Source organism: Streptopelia decaocto (assembly GCF_964273445.1).
Source record: "Streptopelia decaocto genome assembly, chromosome: 5".
Taxonomy (NCBI): Eukaryota; Metazoa; Chordata; class Aves; order Columbiformes; family Columbidae; genus Streptopelia; species Streptopelia decaocto.
Window position 1 is genome coordinate 58,582,004 of NC_138659.1, and position 11,273 is coordinate 58,593,276.

Genomic DNA, 11,273 nt, shown 5'->3' on the forward strand with positions numbered 1-11,273 from the left:
GGCAAGGTGAAGCTGTTTCTCGTAAGGAGCAGACAGCAAGGACACAAAAACCAGTAATTACCTAAGCAATAACATGGCTTATAAATAATCTGCTTACGACAAGTGAAATTCAGAAACCACAGAAGGCAGGGTATTGTGGTACTGAGGGCAGTGGGGGAAGTAAGAAAAAATGTGCAACAGCTCCAATTGTATCAGATTTTTATTTCTGTTACTTCTTCCCATCACACAGTCTGAACACCCACAAATAACCAGAAACTTTGAAAAAGTACAAATCTAGGAAACTTGATAAGGTTTACAAGTAGAATCTGGGGTATTATGCAAGTAATTATTTGCTATTTATTTCATCTCTTCCTTAATAGCTTTCCAGAGTGACTCACACTTTTATTTTCAAGCAAAAGCAGGAAGCAGCTCAGAGGGTGGAGGTTTTAAGCAGTATCCACAGGGAAACAGGTTGCCCACAGCGCAGCTACATCATGTTGAAGAACTGTGATTTAGCCACAGCCCATTAACATCTGAAACATACCAGTCACGACCATGAATTCTTTATTATAATATTTTAATGTAAATGTTCTAAATAGAGTTTAAAGTGCTGAATCTGAAAGGGCACATACACATTTGTCAAAGAAACAAAGGAGGTGAAATCAAAACACCATTTCAAATCTGTAAAGAAATTGCCTTTTTGGCTTTTGGAAGCATAGCTGGACTTCAGAATTGTCCAATTTTCATTTAAATACATCAGTACATTTGATCTTTCTTTTAGAAAACCACTCATCACCACAGAATTACCTTACTTTAACACTAGAAACTAAGTATTTCTGAAGTCTTTGAATGGCAGCTGAAATCACACTGTAAAAAAACCACATCCATTTCCTGAACAGTTTTTGTTTGCTTTCAATTTCAGAAGCCACACATAGAGATAGTACCTCAGATTTATTTGTAGAAAAGGAAGAAGTTTGTTGCTTCCCTTGGTAGATCCCTCACCCAATGGGTTCTGCATGCAGACACCTGCTCCTCTGGCAAAAAAAGATCTTTTTAGGCACATTCCAGCTTCCAACCCCCACAGCAACTGCAACCACCACCTTTATTGGGTTCTTCTGTGTTGTTGCAAAAGAGCAACCAGCATGTCCACACGTGGCCAATGGACAGAGAGCCAGCAGATCAGTTGTGGAGAAGTATGGACATGTATGTAGGCCAGGGGATACTCACAGTCATGGGGCCACCCTCAGCAGTCAGAAGAGGGCATCATCTGTGTTCAACCAATAGCTCAAACTTCCTCTTCAGACAGTTTGTGAGACAAATGTGGTTCGCTGGGGGCAATTTGCAACCCTGACCTAAATGAAGAAGGAAGTGCTGCAGGTCACAGAGTAATCTAGTGTATGACATGTGGGCCACTGCACATGGATGGCCATCTTAAAATATGAACCTGCATCCACTTTATAACATCACTGTTTCAAAGATCCATATGAAATACTTACCCTAACCACATTCTTTGAAATTCTAGGGACCTCTGGTCTCATTATTGTGACTGTTCATTTCCTCCTTGTTGAATATGCCTGACCTCACCAAATGCACAGCAAAGGATAAGTTGTTCAAAACCATTGACCTTTTGCTACCTCAAGGGAATCAGAGTGAAAAGATTAGATAGTTTTCCAAAGTGGCAGAGGACCATGAAGCTCTCCTGGAACATTAAGTACAAGAACAGAAGCAAAGAAACAAGCAGTGAGGCTGCAAAAGGAATATTTCTCTCAGGAACCTATGCAGAATGACAGGTAAGGGCAAAACCAGGTATCTTAATAAATCTGCCCTCCTTGAAGTTTAACTATTGTCAATTGCCTTTTCCCCGATACACAATCAAGTCTGTGGAGAAAACAACCAACCAATATTTATTAGCATATCTTTTATTAAGCCATTATAATAGACTTATTAATCGCAAATAACTATCCAGACAGTAAATGCTGTTTTTCTTTCACGATTCACACACATGCAATCACTCATTGTTACTCAGTGGGGAAGGGGAAGCTGACCACAATGGTCTTCTCTGATGCAGAGGTTCATACTGATATGCCATATGCATCTAGATGTACCTGTAGAGTCTGTTTAGACTCAGGAAGGGATTTTGAGACACAAGTGCTCCAGGTACATTGTAGGCTGTTTCTCCCAGGCACATCTCTCCCACCAACCACTGTGAACACAGTTGGTCACAGTCTGCAGCACAGATTCCCAAATCTGTCTCACCTAGAGCACTGCTCACCCACAAAGCCCAGCGTGCCACCACTCCAGTCACACATTTCTTTTATTTCACTAGCAGGGATCACTACATTGTGTGTTGCCAATATAATGACACACTTCGGGAGGAGCTCAACTTTCCAGCACCCCAAGCCCAAAAATTCACATCCATCTTTCCCCTTTAGAGATATTAAAATAATTTCTTGTACATTGCATGGTGCATTTTCATGTTTGTGGTTATCTGCTACCACAGATTTTTTCCAATTTTTTTCATTACACATGCATTTAATCATACTTTCAAGCCATATCTAACGCTTAGCTACTAGCAGTTCATGCTGTATATCCCAGAGCTATATTCAGACACTATCATATTCTGCCACAGGTGTTCTGATGAATACTATTGTGTTTAACAGCTGCAGATACCTGCATGTTAGTGTTGCCTAGCTGCTTACTATTCATGCTTTCAAGTTTCCCCTTATTTCAGCTGAACAGCTACAATAATGAGGTTTCCCGTCCTTTACAGCTTTGCTTTGGTTTACCCACACAACAATAACAGAGACAGGGTGGGACAGGAAGCAAAGACCAACTCTGTCTCAGCATCCATTTATGTATCATTTTATGTGGCACATATGGGGAAAGATAGGAAGCAATAGAAAATAGGTGACCAATTTGAATGCATATATGGCAAGGAATGGATAGGGGCAGGAAACATGGAGATTTTTCCTTGGTTTTCCTGGGAGAACACAGATGCTGAAAGAAAGGATAAAATCTGGTAGAAAGGATAAAATCTGCACTTGTGTGGAAGCATTCTGCTACAGGCAAGCCACTCTTCACATAGCAAAGGGGACTGCTGAATACTATACCGTTGTTGTTTTTTAAAGTAGAAAAACACTCATTTCAGAAAGCAGCATAAGGATGTTTTCTTTAGACTTAGCCTGGCTTCCTCTGACTGAAATGTGTACCTGAGCGTATAGCTGTACCTCACACGAACATGTCTGATCTCAGCCTGTGCAAGCTCGTCAAGCTGATGTCCTCCTTTTCCAGGCGCCTGCAGACCCAGCTGTGCCTGCCTCAGCTGCTCTTCGCTCCCTTCACCACCAATTTGCTGCATGGTTTCAGCACAGCCACAAATTACAGTACAGTTCAGATACAGACATTCCCTGGCATTACCAGTTTCCGTTTCTTCCATCTTTCTGGAGAATGTCTTTCCTTCCCACTTTAATTGCCAGATGTTATCAGATTGGATGCTCGCTTGGATGCTCAGCAGAATCCCTACTGAGCATTCCAGAAACCAATTTACACCTCCTTTACCAAGCAGACACTGATATCCTGACATGCAGCTCACTGAGCAGAAGGCTGCAATTTCATTTAGCTGAACATCTGGAGAGAATATTTGCAGTACCACAGATTCAACTACAGTAATAGTTTAACCAATGGGGAATTTTCCTATCTAAAAAATATGAAGTATTTGCTTTTATTTCAGAGCCTGCATCATCCAGGGAATTGGCATCTCTAGCCAGGAACTCAACCAGCACACTAGTTTCCTTTTTTTGACTGGACAAAGAGCTGGCAGCATTGCACAATGTGTCAAGGGGACACATTGTGTAGAAAATACCATCTGTCATAGCTTTGTGTACCATAATAATTCTACTACATTAATACACATTTACAAATCACTACATAGTTTGCTCATACCTTTAACACACATTAATCATTCTCCTGACATGCATACCCATTCCCACAATCATTTTAGTGGAAAGCTTCAAATCACTCAAAGTTCTCCCTGTTCTATTTCTCCTATACCCTAGCTTTTAGTTACTCAAGTCTTTCCAATTTGTGAGTGCCAGGACTCTCAATATGTAATCTTCACAGTAGAGAGCCATATAACTACATACACAAAATTCCTTTGTCATGAGCACTAGAAATACCTTGGTTTACAGCTTAAGCAAATTTAAAAGGGAAATGGCCTTCACCTGTACCTTCTTCAGCAGACATTTGTTATGCCAACATTCACCAAAGCTAATAATTCTCATCCTCACAGATCCCTTTCTATGGAGGCTCTATTGGAGAAGAACAGCACTAGATTCTTGGTAAACATCCTGTTACTCACTGATTATTACTGTAAAGATTGTAATAATTACTCTTTGTAATAATTACTCTTTGTAATAATTACTCTTGACACAAAGGTCAAACAAAAATAGCTATGAAGGGCAATCCACTGCTAGCAGTCCGTGGAAAGGGTTTCCCTTCGGCAGGTCATCCATGTTTCTCTGGCTTTTTTTCCACAACATGAACACATTGCCTTCAGTATACAATGCAACAGAAATGTTACTCAGCAGATTCAGTCAGCTAAATCAAAGTTGCCAGACCTCTCTCCTCTTCTTCCTCTTACATGTTGTGCTGTGACCAACTCTTAAAATTTCTTTTGGAAATATTGAGAGAATCCCTGCATCAGTCTCAAATGTTATCTTTCTTTGGCAATCAGAGACCTAATGAAGTCAGGGGCTGCTCAGCCTGAAAAACAATTCATTGGGAAATACCTGCTAGGACAGGACAAGAAGAGGCACAACCTTCACCAGAAGGACATTTGATGTCGAGTCGAAGTGAATGAACACTTTGTTGTATTTCAAAAACAATATGTGCAGTCAGTCAGTAAAGACCCTTAAGCTGCCTTACTACTATTTTTATCCAAGTTCCATATCTGTGAGTGAACAAATGGAAGGCTGATATATCAAAAGTGGCAAGTACTGGCAAATCTTTTTTTAAAGGACTTTTTCTTCAGTAACTAGCTAAATTTGAAGGACCTGGAGGCCAGGTACCACACAGTTGTCACTTCAGTGAGGAAAAAGCCTAGTGGATGACATTGTCACAGCTTGGTGAAGGAGGAACAGGCTTTTAAAAAAAAAAAAAAAAAAACAGAAGAGATTTGCAAGTTAATAGAAAAAGAGCTTGGGCCAGCAAGTTAACCAGCTGGGATGCTCAGATCTGTTCTAGTAACAACGAAGCTGTTTGCTTTTGGTTTTTAATCTGTCACTGATATCACAAACATGCCTGAGATACCAGCTGGCCTTCAGAAAAGACATAATTACTCCAGCAGAATGATTAGTTAGGGATATTTAGGCAAACTGGCAAAAGCCAACATCTACTTTACACAAATGCAAGCTGTAAACACTAATCTGGAGTATCTCAGTTTTATGACCAACACCAGGGTGGCAACAAGCTTTGTGGACAGCTGTGAAAGGACCACTTCCTCCTACACCAGTTTTAAGATTCATTGCACACCTGCAAAGTGCTATGGATCATGATACTTCGCATCCACCTACCTGTTCCAGGAAAGCTGGCATGCAGACAGAAATGCAGAAATACTAAGGCTGATATGGAGGAAAGCACCAACAAAAAGTGTAAATCAAGCAAGAGCTAGAAGAGTGGCTTGTGTTGACAACCAAGAGCATGATCAGCAGCAATCAGACTGAAATATTGACAGATGAGATGTTTACATCATGAAGCCTGTGCTCTGATAAGGCCATGGCAGAAACAACTCATCAGGAGACCTGGGCTCCAATAAAAGGAGGATGGTGACAAGGTTGTGTCACCTTGTATGTGCCACTGCTTTCTGCTGTCCTAACAGGGAGGCAAACCGGCCATAAGGATACTCACAATGAGACAAAGACAGTAGGCAGCCACCGTATCTAAGACTTATGGAGAAAAAAGAAAGATTGGGGTGGGGAGGTGGTGTAGAATCACTGCAATAACTTTCTGACCTCTTAAGGGAATAAAAGACCTTGGTTCAAACCAATTAAACACTAGATTTAACATGATCAAGAGGAACCCAGAAGATGCAGCAAGCATTTGACAGCCAACATCTCATCCTTTGTGTTAGGTAAGTGATCCTTGTGAGCTTTGACACGTGTCTTGGAGCCCATGAGTATGTGGGTGTGAAAATGGGAATGAAATGTGTGACAATATGAGTGAAATAAGTTTTCTTTAGAGTAAACTTCCCCTTTCATAAAGATTCACATGAAATTGTTACTTTTTTTCAGGCATAGGGCAAGCGCAGCACGTCTCATCTTCCTAGGGTCTCATGTGCTTTCCTACACTCTCCCAGTCCAGCACCCCAGCAAGCTCACCCAGGCTGGCCCACAGCACAGACACAACAATTGTACACCTCGGATTTTCCCCCCCTCAGATACAGTTGTGATTTGCTACAACCCACAGATAAATTTCTGGCAGAGCTGCTGCTGAACAACCGCTCTCCATTTGACAGCCTTGCAGTTCATTGTTTTAACTCACTGCAATCCTTTGTACTGTTCCTTGTTGCATTCCTGAGACTATTTCTCAAGATACCTTTTAGCTCAAATCCTGTTCTCCAGTGCTCACCATCCCTCCCAGTTTCACAACAGTTTAACAAACATACTCTGCAAACATTGTAAGTATACCTTTTATGCCATTATATGGACTGCATGAAAACTGAATACCCTTGGACACTGGACAGACACCTGTAAAAGTTTAGCCAATAAATCCTTCTCATCTGGCAACAGTCCCTTAGTAACTCACCTAAGTATGAGTCAGCACAGTATGGATAAATATGTCCAGCAACTGATGCTATTTAGGCAAAACCCCTGTCAGTTTTGCAGGCTACATGTCAAAACAGACAGATACCTAAATGTACATTGTACAAATGTACATTTGCTCAAATATGCCTTGCCAAATGGTGTTCTGCAGGGCAACATTGTTAGGGATTCATGAGCCTGGTAATTTTAAAGTGGTTTCAGGTATACCTAAGCTAGTCGGAGTTGCACTTTATAGTGATTATATGTAAATATACTCCTAGTGACAAAGTCACAGGGTAATAAGGCAGCTAAATGCAACACAGCATTCAAAAAATCCATCTGCTTTTTGCAAATATTAGATATCTGCAGGCTTATCTTGGATTATTCTTCATCCATTTCTCTTTGCTGTTCAATTGGTACATTCAGTATGCTCAGCCTGGCTAAAAAGGAGAGAAAACTGCCCACTCTCCCCATGCTCCTCTTCATGTTTTCATCACTTTCAGCATCACTAAAACAGGCCCCTCCGCTACAGTATCCTGCTTGCAACCAAACCTCATTCTTTCTGATTTCAGAGTTACACTGAAGAACCATCCTGGGACACCCACAGGTGTTTTTCTCAGTAGTTTATCTGCCATTTAATGATCAACTGCTGACTCTGGAATCACATAAACAATCTGTGCTGATCCCAAAGGTCAAACCCTGAGCTAAGACAAACTGGTACAGTTTCAAAATAAACCTTGGGAAATATGAGTGACCTTCTAAAACCTGAATTGCCATTTTAATCCTTAGAAAGTCAATTTCCAGGTACAAGGTTAGTATTTTCAACAAGCTAGCTGAGTTTTATTATCTGAATATCATCTCTGATAATGAAATGGTTTGGAGCTCAGCTGTGCCTTTAACTTTGCATTGTGTGACAGCCCTAGTTTATAATTAACTCATAATTAACATTATAATGTCTTGTTTATAGAGAAGCTGAGTCATAGAGTCTGTTTATTCTAAAACTTTTGTTTTCATATAATAGCCTTGAAGAAACTGAGGAATTTTTTTTTTCATCTACAAAACATGATACAGCATGAACTCACCTAGAAAGCATTTCCTGTGTTAGAACTATGAGCTGGTAGAATTGAGTCATACAAAGCATGAAACATTTACAGCTTCATTAAATGGGCCACACATGCTCCTGATACCTGTAACAGGAACTAATGTTTAGGATCAGACACCAGACAGACTGAAACAAGAAGCAAAAAACAGAAGAGTGTCAGTGGTTAACTAATAGAACAAATTATCAGGGGAAATGTTGGTTTTCTCATTTCCTGGTGTCTTCAGATCTGTCTTTTTTTTTTTTGGAAAAAAATATGTACTTTAGTTTAGCATAAATCAGTGGGCTAATGTCAAGAGAAACAAATTGCATGGCCTGTGAAAGACAGCCAGTCTGTGGGGTTTAATGCTTTTTGCCTGTTCTACAGCGCTGAAATCCAGGAGAAGAAATAAAAGGTTCCTTTTGGATCTGCCCACACGCACATCCTGCACCCACAGGCAGCTGGTGTTCAGTCCCACGAGGGGTGTTCGGCTGCTGACCACCCCATCCACACACAGCACTTTGCTGCCCGTTCGAAGCCACATGCCAGCTCATTTCACATCCAATTCCCGGCCCTTCTGCTTTTCTCATTCCAGAACATGAAATAAACTCAGGTTTCTCTCCCTCCTGCTTCACACAAGTTATCATCCCAGACAAAACAGATCCTGTGTGTCCTACATACTCGATTATCCCTTTTACTGCAACACAAGTTTTCTGTAGTTTCTCCTGTAGTTTGAGAGTCAGATTAGACAAGGACCCAACAAGCACTTCTAATTTTCTGGGGTCCCACTTAGACCACCACACAAACCCAAAAATATTTCCTTTGGCAGAAAAATATTAACTATGCCTCTTATTTCCTGCTAATATCAGTGAGAAGCTCTGACAAAGAAAAACCCGACCAGCATGGGGTTCAGAGTACTTCACTTACACTTCTGCCATCACTCCACTTCCAAGAGGACTCTAAAAACCAAAAAGGATGGGTTTATTCTCATCAGAAGATCGATACAAGTCAAACACTGCAAAGAGAAAGCAATTAAGCTCAGAAGAGTCTTCACAAACATAACAACACTCAAGATTTATTTTTATGTGAGAGGAAAATGATGCTAATCCTAAGGATCCAACATACAACAAGTAGTTTCTAAAGTGACTGGCCTGCTTTTCCCAGGATCTGTTTACCAAAGTGTAGATCAGAAATGACACGTCCTTAACCTGGACTGAAACAGAAAGCTTCAGTTTTCGAAGAGGTAATAAATATGATTCTCCAGTCTGATACGCTACCAAGCAAATGCGATTTAGGGTTCCTTGTGCACCCATGAATGAGCCTGTGCTGATAGTACAATGAAATTGAAAATATTTGTTTATTGGAGGAACACAAACACTTGCTACTGCTGTAAAAACTGTAGGGTTTAAATCGAAAAAGTATTAATGAATCCTCCCAAAGTCATCATGAGCCTAGCGTAGGCAGGTTGATTTTTACCTAATCTCCCAAGTGTTGGCTTTATCTTCCCTTCATGCTCTATCAGCTCCCTGAGCAGTATCTGCAGACACTCCCTCATCCTCAGCTATTCCTACAGTTCTTTCCCCACACTCCATTTATACCAAGTTTCTGGGGACGAAACCATTGTTTTTCCTTTTTTGCCCCCAGCCACCCAGGTTATTACAAGGTAGGACAAGTGTCGAGGGTTAAGATTGCGGGGTGACAATAAAACCCTGGCAGATGTATTGTTAACCTCCTCTCCCCCCCCCACTTCCCCCTTTTTGCCCCTCCCTCTCCCCCCTTCCCACTAAGGACAGGCGATCGGGAGGGAAAGAAGGACAGAGAGAAGAGAGTTGGAAAAAATTAAAGATGTTTTACTAATGCTACTAATAAGAATAGAGAAAATAATACAAAATGTACAAAACCAATCTTGAAAGTCTCAGCAACTGCAGAGCCGGCCACCAAAGTCCTGGATTAGACTCTGCAGCCAACTGGAGCTGGATTCAGTCTCTCACTAGGCCTCAGTTCTCAGAGACGACCAGCCAGATCCTCTCCTAAGGTCGGCCATAAGCAGAAGGGACGAGATCCTCGTGGTCTCCCACTTTTATATGAAGTATTCACGTGAATGGAATGTTATACACAGTTGGTCAGTTTCTTGGTCACTTGTTTCTCGTCGCCCCTCTCGCGAGATGTCCATCCATGCTTATCAATATGTTTGCATTCCATTGCTAGGTTTACCAAAACATGTGTCTGGTTCTCCAGGAAAATGCAGTTAATATGAAGGCTTTAGCTGACAGGCAAAATTCACTGAAAGAGAAACTTGTTTTTAGCAAAACCAGGACAACAAGGCAGGACTCAAAGCCTGATGAGCTCATGTGGAGACCATCTCTGACAAATGCCTCCCTCTTATGCCACCAACACCTTTGAGGACAGAGGTTTTACTTCATCCTCCCCACCCAGGGTGCAAACCTGCGCAGAGTGCATCAGTTCACGCTGTCACTGCTGTGCACTCGAGGGCAGCCCACATTTCTCACAGGGCACCTGAAGATTTATCCATGTGCTGTGTGAGGGAAGCCAGCTGTACTCCCCAAACAGCATTTGCAGAGGGGGATCTGCTCAGGAAGGCAGTGCTGTTCTCCCTGGGTTGGTGCCCCCAGCAGGTCTCCGAAGTGTTTTACAGCGCAGACCTCAGCTTCAACATGAGCCAGTTCATTACAGCGAGGCAAACTGAGGAAAGGAAAGCAGACTAGATTTGCTGCTGTTCTTGCCGTACTATACAGCACCCTGGCCAGGACACTCAACAGGAGATGAGAAGCAACACCTCGAACAGCCCTGCATGAAAGAGGGAAGGCTGTGAGATGCTGTCAGTACTAACTGCAGAGCTGAGGACAAGAGCTGGCACCAAGGGGAACACTTTCATCCTCTGCTCTCAGCAGCACAAAGCAGGAAAGTGACCCAGAGACAGTATTCACCGAGCTAAGAGCAAACATCTCATATACCTTGAGGCGCTGTAATGAACATTAATAGATTTGTACATAAGTTTTTAATCATATACCTGTGTGTGTCTATAAGCAAGTGATTTAACTTTCTCTTTTGTAAGTACAGTGTGACCCTTGACATCATTGAATCTGTAATCAAGTTGCTGTTTTAATTATAGAAAATCCAATTTAATGGTTTTAAAGCATTTTGTTATACAGCTGTTGATTAAGTGTTATTAGAAGCTATATATTAAACTTGTATTTACCTTAACAAATCCTAAACAGTTGCTGAATCAAAGCTGTGTAACATTCTGTTCTGCAACAGATTTCTGCAGTCTGCTCCTGGCCAGGGACGGCACTTGATAGGGGCACAGCGCTTCCCTGGAGATGGGGTGAGGCTGCGTGGTCTCAAGCTTGCTAGCATGGGCATATCCTTCATGCAGGATATGGACATGACTTCTCAC